Source organism: Carettochelys insculpta, chromosome 15 (genome assembly GCF_033958435.1).
Source record: "Carettochelys insculpta isolate YL-2023 chromosome 15, ASM3395843v1, whole genome shotgun sequence".
NCBI classification, from domain to species: Eukaryota; Metazoa; Chordata; order Testudines; family Carettochelyidae; genus Carettochelys; species Carettochelys insculpta.
Window position 1 is genome coordinate 19275682 of NC_134151.1, and position 22941 is coordinate 19298622.

The 22941-nt window shown below is 49.4% G+C and overlaps 1 protein-coding gene across 1 annotated transcript in view; it reads left to right on the forward strand.

The window, feature by feature from the left end:
* PPP2R2B (protein phosphatase 2 regulatory subunit Bbeta) overlaps positions 1-22941 on the forward strand; it is a 280404-nt gene that overhangs the window by 33302 nt on the left and 224161 nt on the right. The gene's annotated exons all lie outside the window — the stretch shown is intronic.

A 22941-nucleotide genomic window follows, 5' to 3' on the forward strand; every position in this document is an offset into this window, starting at 1 on the left:
TAGAAGAGCTATTATCTTAACTATAAATTAGTTTAGATGTGGCAGCCCACTAGTCTTGCCTTACCTACATTTAGTTGCTGCTGAAACCAGTAAAAAGCTACCCTATTTTATTGCGCTCATGACCACCCAAACATAGCTGAGTTAGATTTACAAGGCTGCACAATAAATGTGTCACTGGAACAAGACAGGCCTACAGAACAGCCTGCCTTCCTTTTTCTTTGGTTTAAATGAAATTGAGGTATTTTAAGTAGGCTTTGGGGACATCAGTTGGAGAGGATCCTGACATATCTTCCAGGACTTTGAGTCTTACCAACTTGATTTTTTTCTAAGAGGGGTTTCAAGAAAATCAGCGCCAATTGTTCAATGCTTCCCTAGAAATTTTAAAGTTGGGGAGTGTCTGTTCCCTCGGTCTTCTCTCAGAACATGATGCAGCACAGGAATAAGTACCTGAGTCCTTTTGACTTAAGTGTTTAAACTAAGTACATGCTTAGCTGCTGTGCTGAAAAGGGAGAGTTTGCTGGATGTAGGCCTATATTTTCCTGTGGTTGGTAAATATACAACTCTTCACTATCTACAGTGACCTGTGGCTTCCCCTCTGAAGCCATGTAGGATTTTCACAAATAAATCGTTGTGGCAATACAGAATGGAGTAGTAGCCATGTGTGTAGATACATTTGCTTTAGAAGATACTCACACAAAAGCTTGATAAGGTTTCATCTTCCATTTCCATGGGCTAATCTGATCTACCCTTAGACAACTTCAGTTCACCTGAGGTCGCTACAAAATAGAAGTACTAACTTTTGTTTCATTTTGAGGCCAGGTGTAATTGCCATGCTGAAAAGCATGTGCTTACTATGAAACGCTAATCTATTGCATTTACTATTTGATATCCACCTAGCAAATTTCTCTCCATGCTGCACTTTGAATGATTTTCTAAATTGAATTAAAAAAAAAAACACCAGAGGCTAATTTTGCTGTGTTTGGAAGTATTCACTTTATCAGCCTTGTCAAAGCCATATGTCAGGTTTATTCACAATGTGCAATTCCATTCAAATGCATGTTCATTGCATTTGGTAATAAATTTTCTGATATATAGTTCTACGCTCTTTTTTTTTCAATTTTACAGTGGTCAGCTGGGTGCGTTTGTACATTGCCTATTGTTTGTGTACTGCATATTCAGAAATATTATTTATCACTTACACTAGTGATTCCCTACTGACTCCTACATGCTGTTTCTTCAATCATCAATGCCATGGAAATTTACTTTACTGGCATTTGCTTTTTATTATTCAGCGTATACCATCGCAGTGTATTATTACGGATAGGCCTGAGCTGCAAAGTTTGCATCCAAATTTCGATCTAAGCTGCTTCAGATTTTGGGTAAACAGGGTCGTCCACATTTAATTTCAGTTTGATACAAGCTTTGCCTGTAAATATGTAAGTCACTAATAGATAAGATGCCATATAATTCATATTCAGTACAAAGATGGGCCTGAGCCAAACATCTGGATCTGAATCCAGACACTCTCCTAGTGTGAACAACCTAACCCAATTAACAGTCAGAGCTCACTTTTTAGTACAGGATACTCTTTATTTGTGGGCTTGATCCTGGAGAGAGCTGAGTGCTTATGGTGGATGCTGAATAGCTTCAGCTACTACTGTTTTTTAAAGGAAGTCAAGGATCCCCAGCTCTTCAGGAAAATGTTCAAGGACATGCAAGCTCAAGTCCTATAACCTTATCATATCATACTTTCACATGCATACATGAAGGCAGTAGAACTCATCCCCCTTTTTACCCTTGATTAGCAGCATTGTAGCTGAAATCAATTACAATCTGTTTCTCTTGCATACACTCCAGCTGGTCCACACACTAGTATACCAACACTTAGCAATGAATTGCATCTTAAGGCTCCATAAACATGAAATAATTAATACTAACAACAGCCTTGTGGAGTAGCTATACGTAATTTGTTTGAGAGATATGGAAACTGAGTCACAGAGAAATTAAATAACTTGCATTAAAACCATTTAATGAACTAGAGTTGGAAATCAGGACTTCTTGGCTCAGCATGGAGTATTGTGCACATCTATAAATTGAATGTACTCCCTTATTTATACAACTAAAGTTGTATTATGGGATAGTTTTAGTGATAAAAATAAGGCGGATATTATTGTTTTTATTATACAAGCTAAAACAATAAATATTAACCAATACAACAGTGTGAGAGGCAGACCACTTGCTTTCTCTTTATTCTCAGTGCTGCCTGGAGTTTGTAACAAAAGGATCCTTTTTGAATCAGAGACACCTATTAGAACTAAATTCATCCTGACCTATGTCCATTGAAACTAATAGTCTTACACCACAAAAAATAATGGGCTCACTGCAGAAAATACTGGTTGAATCTCTCTAATCCTGAACTCTCTTGTCTGGCAACATCTGTAGTCCAGCATGATTTTAATGAGCCAGGCGAACATTTATCATGGGTGGCCAAGTTTCCTGAGGTCCCATAAAGTTGTCTATAGCCACCAGTCCTGGCTCCCTGTTCTGTGCTGTTATTTAATTGTAATTTATCCCTAAGTTTCTTGTAAGAACTCAGTAAGCAATAGAAGTGTTCGTAATATGTTAGACAATATTGCTCTCCCATGGCCATGAAAGTCAGCAATCAAAGTGGCAAAGTTGTACTGGGGAAAATTTTAGCCTGGGATTCTGGAGCAAAATCCTTATCATACCAACAGTGCCATGGGAAGTTTGGTATCCATGCAGAGCAAACAAAATCTCCGTTTTCAAGGTCTAAGCCTTCCATGCCGACAGCCACCACAGGCCCCGGAGCAAGAGGGGAGGGCATGTCAGCTCCTCACCCTAGAAGGGGCAGGGCCAAGAGTGGAAGAAGTAGGGCTTAGGGTAGTCAGCCTTTAGCACCCACAGACCAGTACTGGCCCGCCCCCACTTAGAGATGTGTTGAGCAGTGCTGCCATGGCACTTCAAAGGGCCATGGAGCTCTAGTTGCCTTCTGCCGAATTCTGCAATTGTTGCATTGACGCCACAGTAAAATTGAAGAATTCCCCCAGGACTGAAGAAACCCCACAGAAATCAGTGGGATTCAAAGATGGAATCAGTATTTCAGACCTAATTCTCAGGGCACTAACAAACTTGCTTGGCAGAATTTCCTTTCATGTCCTTTTGTAGTAGGGATTTCAGTGATAATAAGCCAGTTTTCCAAATATCGCTATGCAAGGTATATATAGTTAAATGAGGCAGCCCTGTGGACAAATCTGTTGAAAGCTGGGTCCAAGAGTAACTCTGAGGTTCTCAATCCTTGCTTACCAACAGAAACAAATTCACCCATGGGGTGAGACATTCTGCTCTATTGGGAACAGTAGTATCAGTACAGACCTCTTGAAGGCAGTGGACACTTCGGACTCTTAAGGTCTATCCAGAAAGATGTGGAACATGTCCTGAGCAATACTGAATGTCTTCAGCTCCTATTGATTTTGCTTGGAAATCACAGAATCATAGAATACTACGACAGGAAGGGACCTTGAGAGGCCATCGAGTTCAGCCCCCTGCCCTAATGGCAGGACCAAGTACTGTCTAAACCATCCCTGACAGACATCTGTCTAACCTGTTCTTAAATATCTCCAGCAATGGAGATTCCACAACCTCCCTTGGCAATTTATTCCACTGTTTGACAGCCCTGACAGGAACTTTTTCCTAATGTCCATCCTAACCCTCCCTTGCTACAGTTAAGTCCATAGCCTCTTTTTCTATCCTCAGAGGCCAAAAAGAACAAGTTTTCTCCCTCCTCCTTATGACACCCTTTCAGATAACCTGAAAACCACTATCATGTCACCCCTTAATCTTCTCTTTTCCAAACTAAACAAGACCAATTCTTTCAGCCTTTCTCCATAGTTCACATTCTCTAGACCTTTAATCATTCTTGTCACTCTTTTCTAGACCCTCTCTAATTTCTCCACATCTTTCTTGAACTGCGGTGGCCAGAACTGGACACAATACTCCAGCTGAGGCCTAACCAGCGCAGAGTAGAGTGGAAGAATGACTTCTCGTGTCTTGTTCAGAACACACCCTGTTAATGCATCCCAGAATCATGTTTGCTTTTTTGCAACAGCATCACACTGTTGACTCATATTTAGCTTGTGGTCCACTATAACCCCTAGATCCCTTTCTGCTGTAGTCATTCCTAGACAGTCTTTCCCCATTCTGTATGTGCGAAACTGATTGTTCCTTCCCAAGTGGAGCACTTTGCATTTGTCCTTATTAAACTTCATCCTGTTTACCTCAGACCACTTCTCCAATTTATCCAGATCATTTTGAATTAAGACCCTATCCTCCAAAGCAGTTGCAACCTCTCCCAGCTTGGTATCATCTGCAAACATAATAAGCATACTTTCTATGCCAATATCTAAATCGTTGATGAAGATATTGAGCAGAACCGGTCCTAAAACAGACCCCTGCGGAACCCCACTTGTTATACTTTTCCAGAAGGATTCAGAACCATTAAGAACTACTCCGAGTACAGTTATCCAGCCAGTTATGCACCCACCTTATAGTAGCCTCATCTAAATTGTATTTGCTTATTTTTTTATAAGAATAACATGCGAGACCATATCAAATACTTTACTAAAGTCTAGGTATACCACATCTACCGCTTCTCCCCTATCCACAAGGCTCGTTATCCTATCAAAGAAAGCTATCAGATTGGTTTGACATGATTTGTTCTTTACAAATCCATGCTGGCTGTTCCTTATCACCTTACCACCTTCCAAGTGCTTGCAGATGATTTCTTTAATTACCTGCTCCATTATGTTTCCTGGCACAGAAGTTAAGCTGACTGGCCTGTAGTTTCCTGGGTTATTCTTATTCCCCTTTTTATAGATGGGCACTATATTTGCCCTTTTCCAGTCTTCTGGAATCTCTCCTGTCTTCCATGATTTTCCAAAGATGATACATAAAGGCTCAGATACCTCCTCTATCAGCTCCTTGAGTATTCTAGGATGCCCTTCATCAGTCCCTAGTGACTTGCAGACATCTAATTTTTCTAAGGCTACGTCTACACGTGCACCCTACATCGAAGTAGCTTATTTCGATGTTGCGACATCGAAATAGGCTATTTCGATGAATAACGTCTACACGTCCTCCAGGGCCGGCAACGTCGATGTTCAACTTCGACGTTGCGCAGCCCGACATCGAAATAGGCGCAGCGAGGGAACGTCTACACGTCAAAGTAGCACACATCGAAATAGGGATGCCAGGCACAGCTGCAGACAGGGTCAACGGGCGGACTAGCGCTTCCGGGGCAACAGCTAGCCGCTCCCTTAAAGGGCCCCTCCCACATACACTCAGCCTGCACAGCACGCGGTCTGACGAGCCATATAGGCACACAGACCCCGAGCGCCGCAGTCATGGACCAGCAGCAGCAGCAGCAGCTAGAGGTCCACCCAGCCCTCCCGGCAGGAACAGGGCTTGCCCTGGCTCTTGTCATGTTGGGGGCAGCTGAGCACCTTCTTGCCCCAGGGGAGGACATGCCCCCAGGGCAGCAGGGCTCAGCCCCTACCCTTGCAGCACCCCGCTCCACCCCCCGCCTCACACGCCGGCGGCTGTGGAGCTACCCCACCAGCACCGACTGGTGGGAGCGGCTGGTGCTTGGGGAGTGGGACGACGACCACTGGGTCCGCCACTTCAGGATGACCCGACAGACATTCCTGGAGCTGTGCCAGTGGCTCACCCCCGCACTCAGGCACCGGGACACTGCCATGCGGCGTGCCCTCCCTGTGGAGAAACGGGTCGGCATCGCTGTCTGGAAGCTGGCCACTCCGGACAGCTACCGATCCGTGGGGCAGCAGTTTGGCGTCGGAAAGGCCACCATCGGGGCTGTCTTCATGGAGGTAAGAGAACCCACAGGGGGAGGCCAGGGTGGGCCAGGGGGGCCAGGGCAGAGCAGGGGGACCAGGGCAGTTCAGGGCAGGGCAGGGGGGCCAGGGCAGAGCAGGGCAGGGGGGCCAGGGCAGGGCAGGGCAGGGGAGGGTAGGGGAGCCAGGGCAGGGCAGGGCAGGGCAGGGCAGAGCAGGCCAGGGGGGCCAGGGCAGAGCGGGCCAGGGCAGGGCAGAGCAGGGCAGGGGGGCCAGGGCAGGGTAGGGGAACCAGGGCAGGGCTGGGCAGTGCAGAGCAGGGCAGGGGGGCCAGGGCAGGGCAGGGCAAGGCAGAGCAGGGCAGGGGGGCCAGGGCAGAGCAGGGCAGGGGGGCCAGGGCAGGGGAGCCAGGGCAGGGCAGGGCAGAGCAGGGCAGGGGGGCCAGGGCAGGGCAGGGCAGGGGAGGGTAGGGGAGCCAGGGCAGGGCAGAGCAGGCCAGGGGGGCCAGGGCAGAGCAGGGCAGGGGGGCCAGGGCAGGGCAGGGCCATGCACACCCTGCTCACCCCTCATTGGGGCTGTCCCATGTGCTTTCTCTGCAGGTCGTGCGTGCCATCAACTCCATGCTCCTGCACAGGCTCGTGAGGCTGGGGGACCCACAGGCCACTGTCGCCGCCTTTGCCACCCTGGGCTTCCCCAACTGCTTCGGGGCTCTGGATGGGACTCATATCCCCATCCGCGCCCCGGACCACAGTGGAGGCCGATACCTCAACCGGAAGGGCTACCATTCAGTCGTCCTGCAGGCCTTGGTGGACAGCCGGGGACGGTTCCAGGACATTTACGTGGGCTGGCCTGGCAGCACCCACGACGCCCAGGTGTTCCGCAACTCGGGCCTGTGCTGCCGGCTGGAGGCGGGGACCTACATCCCCCAGCGGGACATCCCTCTGGGGGACACCACCATGCCCTTCTGCATCATTGCGGATGCGGCCTACCCCCTCCGGCCGTGGCTCATGCGCCCCTACACGGGCCACCTCTCCGCCAGCCAGGAGCGCTTCAACGGGCGCCTGAACCGTGCGCGCCAGGTTGTGGAACGCTCATTTGGCCGCCTCAAGGGACGATGGCGATGTCTCCTCACCCGCCTGGATGCCAGCCCCAACAACATCCCCCAGATTGTGGGTGCCTGCTGCGCCCTGCACAACCTCGTGGAGAGCAAGGGGGAGAGCTTTCTTCAGGGCTGGGCCGCCGAGGCCGGCAGGGCACACCTCCAGCCACCTGCTGCCCCCAGTCGGCAGGTGGACCCAGAGGGGACCTGGGTCCGGGAGGCCCTGCGGGCCCACTTCGACGACCAGGCCGCGGGGTGAACTGTGCCCAGGCCCCCTACTGCCCGCCCCTTCCTCCCCCACACTCCTGCCCCAACGCCCACACCATGGAGCACCCCACCGCCCCCCCCCACTTGTCCAGGAGAAATGACAGCACGAACTTGTGGGTGAACGTAAATGTATTTTTTGTCCTCACGAATTTTTTTTTTTTTTTTTTAAATAAAAAAATATATATATGTGAGACAGAAACCAAAAAGGAGGGACAAACATTCAACAAAACCAAGATGGGCACAAATAAAACTATGTACAACAATAAAAATGAAAGCACTGTGCGCCATCAAAAGAAAAACAAAAAGCAGGGAGGAGAACGGGGAGAACTATGTACAGGGGGGGACGGGGCAAACAGGGGAAACACCCACACCACCCACCCAGTCCCCAAAGTCTGTCCAACAAGGGGGGGGGGCCACGTCCCGGGCCCCTCGCCCCTACAGCCCAGCAGTGGGCGTGCCCGGCTGGGAGCTCCGCCGGGCCTGCAGTCTGGTGCGCGGCTGAGTGGGAGCGGGCTCCACCGGAAGGTAGCGGCGCCGGCGAGTCGCGGGTGGCTCCAGGGGTCCCTCGGCGCGGTGGCCCTCGCGGGGAGGTGGTGGGGCGACGGCGGACGGCCCGGCGACGACTGGAGCAGCCGGTGGTGGGGCTGCAGGAGCGGGCATGGCGGGCGGTGGCGCGGCCGGCGCGGCATGGGGGGCCAGGGAATCAATCAGCCGATTGATGGTATCCAGAAAGGCCCCCCATGCCTCTCTGCGCCAGGCCAGCGCGTGCTCCTGCAGCCGGAGGTGCTGCTCTGAGACCTCCAGCTGCCGGCGGTGGATGGCCAGCAGCTGGGGGTCTGTGGCCGCCGCTGGTAGCAGGCGCGGGGTCTGCCATCTGGCCCTCCGCGGGGCCGGTCGTTCCTTGGCCGAGGGGCTGCCCTGGAGCTAGGGTCCCGGAGGGGTCTCCGGGACGACCGATGCCTCGCCGGCGCTCTCTTCCGGTCCTTCGGATGGTGCAGGTGCAGGACACAGGAGAGGAGGGGGGAAAGAAGAATGGAGACAGGCGTTAGTGTGGGCCCCGAGCCGTGGCCTTTGTCCCCCCCGCCCTGTGCTGCAGGTTCCCCATCCCCGTCCCCGGGAGATGCTGCTGTGATGGATGGGGTTCAGGGGTCCCCCTGCCCTGCAGCCCGTCCGCTGGTGCGAGCGACTCTCACTTCACCCCGCAGGGTCTGAGAGCAGGAGAGGTTTCTTAGGCCACAGATGGCCAGTTTCTGGCAGGAGTGACAGCACCAGCTGTCGGAAGAGACAGTCCTTCCAACCCGTCGTGGGGAGAAGACCCCAAGGGGGGCCCCTCTGGGATGCAGCTTTCCCACTCCTCTGGCTGGCTGCCTTCCAGCTCTCCCTTCCCCTAGCCTCTACCTGTGGCCCCCGCCCTCGCCCCCCAATTCCAAGCCACCTCGGCTCCTTCCTCCTGTTTGTTCAGGGCAGAGGTGTCACCTGCCAGCTGTAGCGCCAGGATCCTCCTTTGGCCCTGGGAGCTCCTCGGCTCAGGTGGCTCATATGTAGCCTGAGTCTCCCTTTGGCACTCCCCCCACTCCATCGCATGCTGCTGCTGCGGGGTGTCCGACCCCCTCCGCCCAGGGGCCCCTCGAGGTTCCGCTCCCCTGTGGCCCGGGGATGGGGCATGGCACTGTCCTGCAGGGTGGCGGGGGGCAGGGGCTGATGGCTGCAGTGCTGTGAGGGCCATGGCCCTGGTGTCCTTGGGGCCATGGCCATGTGAGCGTGTGGGGGGCCCTGGACACATCTCTGTTCCCCCCGCCCCTCAAGCCCCGGGGTGTCCACCAGAGAGGGGTACCTACCTGTGGGTCCACTCCCACGGTCCGGAGATCCCCGGGGGTCGGAGGCCCTGCTGCTGCTCCGGGATGGCAGGAGGATCTGCAGGCTGGAATCGGTGGAGGAGGAGCCCCCCTCCTCCTCCTCCTCCTGCCGCGATGTCCCGGGGATGGCCTCCGGGGGGGGCCCCCGGGGTGCGGGGCTTACCTCCGGGGCAGAGCCCGGCTGCAGGGCCTGCTCGGGCTCGTCAGCCGAGGTGTCAAGGGTGGCCGGAGGGGAGGAGGTGTGCCGGGAGCCCAGGATGTCCCTGAGCTCCCTGTAAAAGGGGCAAGTGACGGGGGCGGCCCCAGATCGGCTGGCCGCATCCCGGGCCCGGGCATAACCCTGCCGCAGCTCCTTCACCTTACTCCGGACATGGTCCGGAGTGCGGGCAGGGTGACCCCGGGCAGCCAGGCCATCGGCCAGCCGAGCGAACGCATCCGCGTTCCGCCTCTTGCTCCCCATTACCTGGAGCACCTCCTCCTCGCTCCAGAGCCCCAGCAGGTCCCGCATCTCGGCCTCCGTCCAAGAGGGGCCCCGCTGCCGCTTCCCAGACTGCGTGGCCCTCTGGCTGCCCTGGCTGCTGTGGCTCCTCTTGGGGGGGGTCCGCTGGGGGGGCTGCTGGGCAGCCATGGCTGCTGTCAGGGGCTGAGGGCTGTGCAGGCTCGCCGCCGCGTGTGCAGGCAGGAGCCTGCACGTTGCCTCAGCCTCCTGCAGTCAGGGCGGGGGAGGGGACCTTTAAGGGGCTGCTCCACGCGGCCACCAGTGAGCTGCGGGGCTGGAGAGAGCGTCTCTCAACCCCCCAGCTGATGGCCGCCATGGAGGACCCGTCAATTTCGACGTTGCGGGACGCGGATCGTCTACACTGTCCCTACTTCGACGTTGAACGTCGAAGTAGGGCGCTATTCCTATCTCCTCATGAGGTTAGCGACTTCGACGTCTCGCCGCCTAACGTCGAAGTTAACTTCGAAATAGCGCCCGACGCGTGTAGATGTGACGGGCGCTATTTCGAAGTTAGTGCCGCTACTTCGAAGTAGCGTGCACGTGTAGACGCAGCTTAAGTGATTTTTAACTTGTTCTTTTTTTATTTCAGCTTCTAACCGTACCCCTCTCCCATTAGCATTCACTATGTTGGGCATTCCTTCATCGGACTTCTCAGTGAAGACCTAAACAAAGAAGCCATTAAGCATCTCTGCCATTTCCAAGTTCCCTGTTACTGTTTCTCCCTCCTCACTGAGCAATGGCTCTACCCTGTCCCTGGTCTTCCTCTTGTTTCTGATGTATTTATAAATAGCCTTCTCGTTTCCCTTTATGCCTGTAGCTAGTTTGAGCTCATTTTGTGCCTTAGCCTTTCTAATCTTGCTCCTGGATTCCTGTGTTGTTTGCCTATATTCATCCTTTGTAATTTGTCCTTGTTTCCATTTTTTATATGATTCCTTTTTTATTTTGAGATCATGCAAAATGATCTGGTTAAGCCAAGGAGGTCTTTTGCCATATTTTCTATCTTTTCTATGCAGTGGGATAGCTTGCTTTTGGGCCCTTAATAATGTCCCTTTGAAAAACTGCCAACTCTCCTCAGCTGTTTTTCCCCTCAGTTTTGCCTCCCATGGGACCTTACCTACCAGCTCTCTGAATTTTCCAAAATCTGCCCTCCTGAAATCCATTATTTCTGTTTTGCTGTTTTCCCTTCTACCCTTCCTTAGAATTGTGAACTCTATGATTTCATGATCACTTTCACCCAAGCTGCCTTCCACTTTCAAGTTCTCTGCCAATTCTTCCCTATTTGTTAAAATCAAATCTAGAACAGCTTCCCCCTGGTAGCTTTTTCAACCTTTTGGAATAAAAAAATGTCTCCAGTGCAGTCCAGAAACTTACTGGATAGTCTGTGCCCCACTGTATTAGTTTCCCAACATATGTCTGGATAGTTGAAGTCCCCCATCATCACCAAATCCTGGGCCCTGGATGATTTTGTTAGTTGTTTAAAAAAAGCCTCATTCACCTGTTTCACCTGCGTAGGCAGCCTGTAGTAGACTCCTAACAGGACATCACCCTTGTTTTTTATCCCTCTTAGTCTAACCCAGAGACTCCCAACACGTTCATCTCCTACGTTCATCTCCACCTCAGTCCAAGTGTGTACATTTTTAATATATAAGGCAACACCTCCCTCCTTTCTTTCCTGTCTATCCTTCCTAAGCAGGCTGTACCCTTCAGTACCAACATTCCAATCATATGTATTATCCCACCAAGTTTCCGTGATGCCAACAATGTCATAGTTGTATTTATTTATTAGCACTTCCAGTTCTTCCTGCTTATTACCCATACTTCTTGCATTTGTATATAGGCATCTAAGATATTGGTTTGATCTTGCCTCCGTTTTGCCCTGACCCTCTTTTTACTCTGACATTGTTGCCCATGCTCCCTACCATTTCTGACCCATCTCCCAGGTTTCCATGTCCTCCATTTACCTGTGGGCTTTGCTCCCCTGCCCCCGTCGAACCTAGTTTAAATCCCTCCTCACTGGGTTAGCCAGTCTGTGTCCAAATATGGTCTTTCCCCTCCTCAAAAGGTGAACGCCATCTCTGCATAGCAGTCCTTCCTGGAATAGCATCCCGTGGTTGAGGAAGCCAAAGCCTTCCTGGCAACACCATCTTCAAAGCCAGGCATTCACCTCTAGGATGCACCTGTCTCTGCCTGGGCCCCTACAACTGACAGGCAGGATTGAGGAGAATACCACCTGTGCTTCAAACTCCCTCACCCGTGCCCCCAGAACCCTGAAGTCACTCGTGACCTGCTCAGTGTCACACCTTGCAGTATCATTAGAGCTCACATGGATGAGAAGCATGGGATAATAGTCAGAGGGCTCAATAATCCTCAACAATGCCTCAGTAACGTCTCGGATACGGGCCCCCAGCAGGCAGCGTACCTCACGAGATGAAATGTCAGGGAAACAGATGGGCACCTCCATCCCCCTCAGAAGAGAGTCCCCGACCATCACTACTCTGTTTCCTCCCTGCAGTGGTGGCAGCAGACTTCCCAGCCTTGGGGGGTATAAGGCTTCTCCTCTGATGTACAGGGTGATTCTTTGTCTCCTGTATCAAGTACAGCATAACGGTTTCGTAGTACCACGGTGGGAGGGTTGTGAGCAGGGGCGGAACACTGCCTACTGCCAGAAGTAACAAGCTGCCAGTGTCCACCCTGATCTATCTCCTCCTCCACCAGTGGTTTATCAGCCGTCCTGTGTACTGGGACAGTTATCTCAGCTGTCTCCACATGACTACTATCCAGGAACTGCTTGTGGAGTTGGATGCTTCGCAACCTAGCTACCCCCACTCCTGAAGCTCTCCCACCTGCTGCCTGAGCGATTCCACCAGCAGGCACCTTTCACACTGGATGGTCCCCCCAGCCTGGATATCAGTAAGTGGGAATTGCAAGCCACAGTCCCTGCAAAGCCACAACAGGATCTGGATAGAGGCATCCATGGTCAGGCAGTCTGTCTGGCTACAGGCACAGGTGGAGGAGACAGTAGTAGTGCTGGCACAGGTGTTTGTGGGTCTTCCTAACCATCCTAGGCCTCCCTCTGTCAAACTCCCTTCCAAACTCCCTCTTAAACTCCCCTGTCTGCTTCGCTCCCATGGTTGCCCTTGCCTCTGGCTTTTAAAGCCTACTGGCCTGGGTCAGGGCCCCCACCCGCCCCAGTCGCACAGGGGAAGGCTGATCAAGGCAATCAAGGGAACAAAGGTCAGGCATGCAGTCCCAAATGCCACTGAAACTGAAACTCACCCACCTGAAATCAAAATGGCAGTTCAAATTCAAACAGTTAAGCATGCTCACTCACCCCAAAAGACAGTGCTCTCATGTAGTAGCTTCTGCAGCAGCAGGATCACTTGCTCTCCCTCTTAAACTCCTGTCTGCAGCTCCCTGTCCGCTTCGCTCCAAATGAGGGTGCCCAGCATTTATCTTGGATTGTTGGGGGTGAGCAGATGCCTCTGACAGACTGTAGTACTCCACTGATCACTTCCTAAGACAGCATAAGAATTCAGATGCAAGCCCTTGAAATGTGGTGACATAAGAGAAACTGGTATACAAAGAGGAGTCAAGTCTTGTAGGTGAGGTGCTCTTGTGGGCTGATTATAATTAATTGAAACCACCCTGCCTGATAAATCACAGCAATGATTAGTTTTATGACTAGAAAACTCATGGAAAGGGAGACGGGATTCTTTTTCATGTTTCTTTTTCTGTACTCTGTGTGCCTGGCTAGTTGTAATATTTTGGTATTGCAAATATACAGTCTAGTTTCTCTGGTGGCTTGTGTTCTGTGTGTCAGGGTAGTGGTCAGTATTTATTCCCAGGTGTGTTGCAGGCTGTGGAAAGGGTAGAAACAATACAAGAAGCCAGATGTTCAAAGATGTTGGAAAACCTTAGGATGGAGCTAGATACCCACTGGGACATTCACAAGTGCTGGTGCAGACTAGAGAGTTGGTGGCCAACCCACTTCGACTCTTTTGAAAATTCCACAAACTGCCTCTCTGCACAGACACCTTTGAATATCTGGCTTCTGTGCCAGCCGGGGCACTCCCTTGACTATGCCTCTACAAAACAAAAAGTTCTGCTCCCTCTGTTACAGAAAATTGCTTCCTGCTGGGAATGTGCAGGAGTGCCCTACAAATAGGAACAATCAATGTGTTTGATGTGGAGCTAAGCCAAGGAGTTCTTGTTGCTGTTTGTAACCTGAAAGATTAATGAGAATTCTTATAAGATAAAAAGCTGTTCAGTAAAAATAAATAGTAATTTTAAAGCTATTTGATGACTCAGTTACCATTGTCTGCATTTGATGAAATAAACCAACATACACACATACATACATTCCTTCTCAGAGCTTTATCTGCAGCAGATCCTTTTCTGTCATTATTTCTCAGCATGACTCCAAAAAGTTACCTTTCTGAAAATATGCCGAAAACTCTTCTAGACTGCCATTTTCTTCACATTAACTCTCTATGTGTAAAGGCCTTTTGGTGAAGTGCGCTGAGGACCTGCAACTTCCATCAAAGTCACTGAGAGTTAGGAGTGCCTGTCACCACTGAGGATTTGGCCCTAAATACCCCAACTCCTAAAAAGCATTATAGCCCAAGGGCGTGCTGCAGATATTTCATACACTAATGCATCTAATAAGATATCCATCATGAAAATGTACATAAAAGACTTAAAAGACCAGATTTTAACATAATTTAGAGGAGGAAATACGTGTGGCAATTGCTTACCTTATTTGCCTTTGCAGTTATTGAGACTTTGAATGGGAATCTGATACCAGCACATAAAAGTCACCATGATTATCAATTTACTTGTGCAATTATTGGCTTGGTGTGTGCAACTGTAGTAACTATGCAAATGATACATATTATTGGGCGCCCTCTCTGTAAGTTGGCCCACTGTTTTCAGAATGTTGAACCTTGAAAAGTGTACCTGAATTGCACACATAATTTAAGATAAGAATAATCATACTGGGTCCAACAAATGGTCTGTGTATTCCAGTATCCTGGCTTCTAACAGTGGCCAGCACCAGATACTTCTAAAGAATGAACAGAACTGGGCAATTATCAACTGATCAGTCTCCTGTAATCTGTTCCTGAATCTGGCTGTCAGAGGTTAAGGGACACCTAGAGCAGCCATGTCCAAAATAAATTTAACAATTGCCACAGCACTCCCCCTCCCAGCTAGATGCACACCCTCAGCCCCCGTGCATACTGTACGGGAGCCATGCCTGCCTGAGCTGCACTACCCCGAGCCACAGTGGCCTGACCTGCCCTGCACGAGCTGTTCCACAGCCCCACATGAGGGAGCCTCAGGAGAAGCTGCCTCTGCCACTGCTGCCACACACTTGTCCCATCAAGTGGTGGGGTGTGTGTGTGGAGGGGTGGAGGACACCCACATAGGTGGTGGTAATGGGCTGCTTCACCATATTGTGGTGTCTAGTTCACCACGGCTACGTCTACACGTGCACCCAACTTCGAAATAGCTTATTTCGATGTTGCGACATCGAAATAGGCTATTTCGATGAATAACGTCTACACGTCCTCCAGGGCTGGCAACGTCGATGTTCAACTTTGACGTTGCTCAGCCCAACATCGAAATAGGCACAGCGAGGGAACGTCTACACGCCAAAGTAGCACACATCGAAATAAGGGAGCCAGGCACAGCTGCAGACAGGGTCACGGGGCGGACTCAACAGCAAGTCGCTCCCTTAAAGGGCCCCTCCCAGACACACTTTCATTAAACAGTGCAAGATACACAGAGCCAACAACTAGTTGCAGACCCTGTATATGCAGCACGGACCCCCAGCTGCAGCAGCAGCAGCCAGAAGCCCTGGGCTAAGGGCTGCTGCCCACGGTGACCACAGAGCCCCGCAAGGGCTGGAGAGAGAGTATCTCTCAACCCCCCAGCTGATGGCCGCCATGGAGGACCCCGCTATTTCGATGTTGCGGGACGCGGATCGTCTACACGTCCCTACTTCGATGTTGAACGTCGAAGTAGGGCGCTATTCCCATCCGCTCATGGGGTTAGCGACTTCGACGTCTCGCCGCCTAACGTCGATTTCAACTTCGAAATAGCGCCCAACACGTGTAGACGTGACGGGCGCTATTTCGAAGTTACTGCCGCTACTTCGAAGTAGCGTGCACGTGTAGACGCAGCCCACATGAGGCAAACAGACAGCCTATAAGATAGTGCGAATGTAGAGCATGGGATTGTATCCTTGACTATCTTCATTAACAGCTGTTGCTGGACCTGTCCTCCATAAATTTATCTAATTCTTTTTTTCAATCCCGTTTACATTTTTCCCTGCATAGTATCCCTTGATGTGCTCTACAGGTTGACTGTGCATTGCGTGCACCAGCACTCCCTTAAAACAAAACCTCCTGACTTTTAATTTCACCAGGTGACCCCTCATTCTTACGTTATGTGAGAGGGTAAATAACACTTTCCCCATGCCATTCTTTATTTTCATAGACCTCTATCACACTTCCCCTGCTTGTAGCCTGTTTTCTAATCTCTTCCCATGATTTACACTTGCAAGCATAAGTTATATGTCTAACTCAGTGGTTTTCAAACTCTTTTAATAGCGTCTCCAGGGCTGGCATTATACTTGTTGGGGCTCAGGGCTGAAGCCAAAGCCTGCACTCCACCACCATGGACTGAAGCCCAAGCCCACCACTCCTGGCTGAAGACCAAGGCCTATAGCCCTTGGTGACAGGGCTTAGTTTGCAGCCCCCACCCCCGCCACACAAATACACGGAGTGGCAGGACTCAGGCAGGCTCAGGCTTCAGTCCCCCTCCTGGGGTTGTCTAATAGTTTTTATTGTCAGAAGGGGGTTGCAATGTAATGAAGTCTGAGAACCTCTGTTAACTGAGGGTATGTTTGCCAGTTGTACAGTTGCTTGTACAGTCATGGCAATTGTGATATTGTGTAAGCCTTAAAGCTTAACAAGCACATCTTGCCACAGCACTGACTAGTTACCTCAGGAAAGATAGGCAGAGATGGTAGAAGGTGCATCCTCTGTAATGGAAATCTTGCCAAAGAAGAATAGGATTCCAAAGAGTGGCCTGGGACAACCTGCTGAATACCGTGCTTTACTGCTCCTCTGAGCTAAAGAGATGTTCATGGCCCACCATCTGCTGTCTAACACTTGCAGCTGTGATGGCAACATGTGCTAGCAAGAGGAGGTTTGGGGGCGGGGGCTAAATATGGCCCTTGTTGTGAAGACCCTGCTCCCTTGGTGGACATAATGTGTAAGTCAGAGTTTTAGCCAGACATCTTTCCTCGCACTCTCCTGGGTACTATGAAAGATCATGTCTGGCAGCTGAAATACAGGGCAGGAATGCATGCATAGAGGCAAACAGTTGTTGCCTATGTCTAGTCTGCTAAGAGATGAAGTATTATAGTTGGCTGTTTGGGTAACCCAATTAATTTTTCTTCCTTTTTTTTTTTTTAAACAGCAAGCACATCCCCACATCCCCACCCACTCTTTTGGGACTGTATCCCATGTGGTGGAATCTGAGAGTCACAGAGGAGCCCAGTCAGTGAAACCACAGGGTTTCACTATCACTTTGGTGCATTCGTTTGGCAGCTGGAGCACAAGACCAAATTCATCTTTTCATTAATTTATAGTAATTCCACTGACTTGCAGATAATTATTCCAGATTTACACTAGTGACTTGTCAAAATTTTTCACTTTAGCGATTCAGTTCAGAACTACCATTTTCTCTTTAAACAAAAAGTATTGTGCAACTTTAGTGGATAGCTAAGTGAGGAACTCGTGTGTGTGTGTACAAATATATATACATATATATGTGTGTACATAAATATATATATAAAATATTAGCTTTGGAAAACAAAACTTATGCACAGAGCAGAAAGTTGCAGGGCAATCTGACTTCACTTTCCTCATATCTTGAACTGGAGGAACAATCTCTAGGGTATGAGTAGAAGTTCAGTACATATGGCCTATTCAGTTTGACTCACAACACTGCAAATGAGTGAAAATCATTATCGTGGAGCTTCTCTGTGTTGTGAATACCTCTCCACTGGGAACTCAACTGAGGACCACAAACCTCAATTCAATGGGTACTAAACAGCTGTTAGATGCTAATAATTTTCAATCTCTACCAAACTGGATTTTGAACAGATCACCATAGCTATGTCTACATTGAAGAGAAACACATTGTGCAATTTGCATATCTCCTGCTGACAGCTCTGTCAGGAGAGGCTTTCCTGACATTTGGCCAATCCACATGGGGCCAAATGTCAGGAACCACCCTCCCCCCAGCCGCTGATACCTCCATTCTTCATTGTGGAAAGAGGATGACTGGGATGTCGGCAGAAGGCACCCGGAGTGGCAGACTTCTGTCGGGAGATCTCTGGGCTCTTGACAGAAGCCTGCAATCTAGACATAGCCCAGAGGTGAAACGCTTTGTTGTCCATTATTAATACACTGAGCATTTCCACTGCTCATGGTCTTTATTGTTTGCTCTTCAATGCACAGATTAGTTTCTTTTCCTTTTGAAGGTAAGTATGAAATTTCAGCTATCTAAGAATGTTTTCAGTAAGCAGTTGGAATCAAACTGAAATGAAGCAGCAACAAAGCAAATTCTGAGCTTTGAGGCCTTCAAGTAAAATGCACAAAAGACAGGTCATGTTGTTTATTATTCATCGTAATCAATGTGACTTTGATTAATTCAGATAGAAAGTTTCAGGCCAGTTTCTTCTTTTTAAATAATTTCTTGTTCTATGCTTTTGACCAAATCCTTTTTCCAACCAGTTAATGAAATTGGGCGAATTTTCTTCTTCCCCTCTTCTGCCTGGGGACAACATCACCATGGTTACCTTGATACCTGTTTTCTGGACTATGCACTATACCAGTTTAGCTACTGAAATGGCTCATTTTGTTGTCTATAAGTAGAAATCAATCAATACTACAATGTCACTAAACTATTGACTGCCTAAGTACTGTTTACAACCATAAAATCAAAACAGCAATTTACTCTTATCAAGAGCTATGACAATTGAAATGTGTTTGGGCTATCACTGGCCATTGATTAAGTACTGTACGTTACAGCATTATGATCAGAAATGTAGCTTCCAGAAAGAAGATTCTAAATTTTATGGATTGTGCCAGTGGCAATATGTATTATATTAAGGATCTGCATGGGCAGGTGGGTAATTTTCCAGATTCACTATTCATCACTGTGCTTTGTGCTTCACAATATAAACTTGAGGTTCTGTGCAATGTGACTTTTATAGAAAAGCTCAATGGAAGGATTCAGCATAACATATATAGGGATCAAACATTTTCCATTTTGTTAAATCAAATCAGGGATAGGAGAAAATAAGAATACTCTGAATTCAATTAAACTTATTGTATTTCTGTTTTGTAAATCATTTTTGTTCTCTTCCTATAACAACTCAGAAACTACATAAAATAACACATTGTAATTATGTGGCACCTTTCAGCCAAAATTTCTTAAAGTTCAATGAATACTGACATTTTACACTTACATTCCAAATTGCTTCTGAAAATCTCAAAACATTTTATGAGGGTGTGTGAGTCCCCTATTTATTATTTATTATCCTTATTTTAAAAATGAGGTCTGTGAAGCACAGAGACCAGATGACTTGCCCAAGGTCAGGCAGACAAGTCGGTGGCAGAGTCGGGAATAAACTCCATGTTGCTTGACTCCCAGTTTTAATCAAGCTTTACACCTCCCCTGTGAAGCAGGTAAGATTTTTATCCCCATTTTACAGATAGGCAAAATGAATCATAGGCAATTCAAAGTAACACCACACATAAGAGGTAAACTGAGTAATAGAATCAGGAGTCTTGACTCTCAGTCCCGAGCTCTATCCACTATCTCACACTTCAGAGGCTTTCCTTTGAAAACTCTTGTGTTTATTGAAGTGTTTAGAAGTTCTTTTGTAGGGTGACCATATCTCCCTCTCCCAAATAGGGGACAGAGAGATATTGGGGTGGGGGAGGTAGGAGGAGCTCCTCCTGGCTCCACCAAGCCCCGGGGAGCTGGGAAGGAGGCAGCAGCTGCTGGTGCACCCCAGGGAAGTGGCAGCTGCTGGCCCTCCCCTGGAGCCGCAGGGAAGTGGCAGCCACCAGCAATCCCCCAAGAGCTCTGGGGAAGCCACAGCCGCTAGTGATCCCCTGGAGCCTGGGGGAAGCCGCAGCCACCAGCCCTCTCCCAGAGCTCCAGGGAAGCCACAGCTGCCAGCCCTCTCCCAGAGCTCCAGGGAAGCCACAGCTGCCAGCTCTCTCCTGGAGCCCCAGGAAAGCTGCAGCTGCTGGCCTCCCTGGGGAACTGGCAGCTGCTAGTAATCCTCCTGCTTCCCTGAGGCTCAGGGAAGTGACTCCCGCCAGCGGCTGCACCTGGGCAGCTGCTGGCAGAAAAGGTGGGGGCAGGGGACAGCCCAGATATGGGACAGTGAGTCCCTTTTAAAAAATAAGTCAGGACGGCTTTTTGGCATTCCAAATATGGGAGCATCCTGCCCAATATGGGACGGATGGTCACCTCGTTCTTTCGCCTCTAGTTCCTGTGCTGACACATACACTGAAAATGATATTACATACATTTAACCCAAATGGTATTTTTAGCAAAATAAAGTACTGCCTTTTCATCTTTCCGATCAAATACGTATCTTCTTTCCAACTTTTGAATATCTGAAAAACTACGTAAGAGTTCAGAGGTGATGCATTGTTTGAGGAGCACTTTGAAGAATTTCTAGGCTGGTTATTTTAGTCAGATTTTTTTCTTCAAGCCTCTCCTTAAATATAATTCTAACAACTGCTGAAGGGAAAATTAGGTCCCAAGTGTTCTGGCATCTTCTTAGCACAGAAGGTCAGCTACCTTTCAGTGAGCCAGAAAGCGGCATGATCAAACATATGCTTTCTCATTTCCTCATTTATTTCAGGGGAGATGTAGGGCAGGAAGGATCGTATGTTTCCTTTTCCAGTTTTTGGTGGATATGGTATTATCCACGTTTCTCTTGGTGAAGCCTACAAATTCTTACTGCAAATGTTGCTGCATCTTAATTGTTAAAGTTATAATCAAAATTATTACAACCATAGAAATATATAATTCTGCTGAGTATTTTTTAATAGAAATCCTGTGTCTTTCAGCTGTGTGAGAAATTCTGAAAGACTGAGGAGGAAACAATAAAGTGTGCACTGTGGGCCTTGGTTTACTTTATCAGTTGTGCAGTTAAAATAAATCTTTGTTTAATTTAGATACTTTCTGAGGGTTTCTGGGAAGCAGACTTTGGCATCAAAGAATTTCTCCCATTTAATATGTTTTCATCTTTGCCACATCAGACCCCAAGGAGTCAAGTTGGGATTTCTTTTTGGAATATGATAGTTTTCACTAAACTGGCCGTTGCAAAGAACTGCCTCTCTGCTGCTCTGATAGTATGTCTATACTGCATTCAGCAATGCGATTGCAGCTCAGAAAGACATACCCATCTAATTGTAATACTAGTGCAATGGAACAAGCTGCTGTAAATGCTTACACTGGATTATGAGTCTGAGCCCAACTGGGATCTGTGCTGCCACATCTTAGCCGTGTCTACATGTGCACGCTATTTCGCAGTAGCGGCGCCAACTTCGAAATAGCGCCCGTCATGGCTACACGTGTTGGGCGCTATTTCGAAGTTGAAATCGATGTTAGGCGGCGAGACGTCGAAGTCGCTAACCCCATGAGGGGATGGGAATAGCGCCCTACTTCGACGTTCAACATCGAAGTAGGGAATGTGTAGACGATCCGCGTCCCGCAACATTGAAATAGCGGGGTCCTCCATGGCGGCCATCAGCTGGGGGGTTGAGAGACGCTCTCTCTCCAGCCCTTGCAGGGCTCTATGGTCACTGTGTGCAGCAGCCGTTAGGCCAGGGCTTCTGGCTGCTGCTGCTGCAGCTAGGGATCCATGCTGCATGCATAGGGTCTGCAACTAGTTGTCAGCTCTGTGTATCTTGCACTGTTTAGTGAAAGTGTGTCTGGGAGGGGCCCTTTAAGGGAGTGACTTGCTGTTGAGTCCGCCCTGTGACCCTGTCTGCAGCTGTGCCTGGCACCCTTATTTCGATATGTGCTACTTTGGCGTGTAGACATTTCCTCGCAGGGCCTATTTCGATGTGGTGCTGCGCAACGTCGATGTTGAACATCGACGTTGCCAGCCCTGGAGGACGTGTAGACGTTATTCATCGAAATAGGCTACTTCGATGTAGGGTTCACGTGTAGATGTAGCCCTTTACTGTGATTTTTATCTATGCTAAGGCTTTCATTGGTATGACTACCCAGGTTGGAAACAAGGATTGCAGGGTAGATGTATCTTGAGTTGGAACTGCCAGGCAATAGTCTGTATGTCTTCCCGTTCATGAGGATGAAGAATATAATCATTTTTGTGATAATATTTAACTATCCTGTTATATTAACTTATCCTCATGATTAGGACTGTCCTGAGGGGTAATCTGGGATCAGGGGCAGCCCTCCCACAAGCACAGGGCCTGGGGCAACCTCTCCCACTGCAGGCCACACCCTGCTCCACTCCTCTTCCAAGCCCCGCCCCGATCTGCCCCCGCCCTGCCCCTTGTATCCCTCCCCTGAGCAACGGGGCCTGGATTACAGTGAACCTCCCCATGTGGCCAGTTGGAGCCAGACACCCTGGCAGTGTGCTGTGCTCTGCTCTGCCCCGCTGTGCCCTGTCTCACTGCCCTCCTGGCCCATATCACCCGGCTTCTCTGTGTGGCAGGAAGCAGAGTGCGCTGGAGCCAGAATGTTCTGCTTCCTCCCACCACAGAGAAGCTAGGCACAGCAGGCTGGGGGGAGTGCAGTGGGGCAGGGCAGAGTGGAGTGGATTGGAGCAGGTTTCTGGTCCCTCCAGCTCCTGCCACCTGCATGGTGAATGTGGGTATGCAGCCTCTGCTGAAATCCCCATGCCTGATCCCCTATTTCCTAGGTCCCTCCTATCCAGAGGATGGTTGAGGCAGCCATTGCAGGCCCCGAAAGCTTAGGGCTTGGGCCAGCTGCCTCAGCTCATCCTACAGACAGGACGGCTATGCTCGTGATAGCTCTGAGAGGTGAGTAAGTATTATTACCTCTCTTTTGGTTGCAGGAGCCTGACCAGCTGGGAGCTACAAACAGGGGACTGCTAACTGGGGAGTTTGCCTGGGAGAGAAGGTGAACTGCCCCACTGAACCGGATGAGAGCTATTGGGTGTGTTTCTGGGGCTGTTTGTTTGAGTCTGAATTTCAGTTTGCTAAGCTGATTGTATGAATTTGAATTTCTGAATTTGAATCTGAATTGCAGTTACTGAAT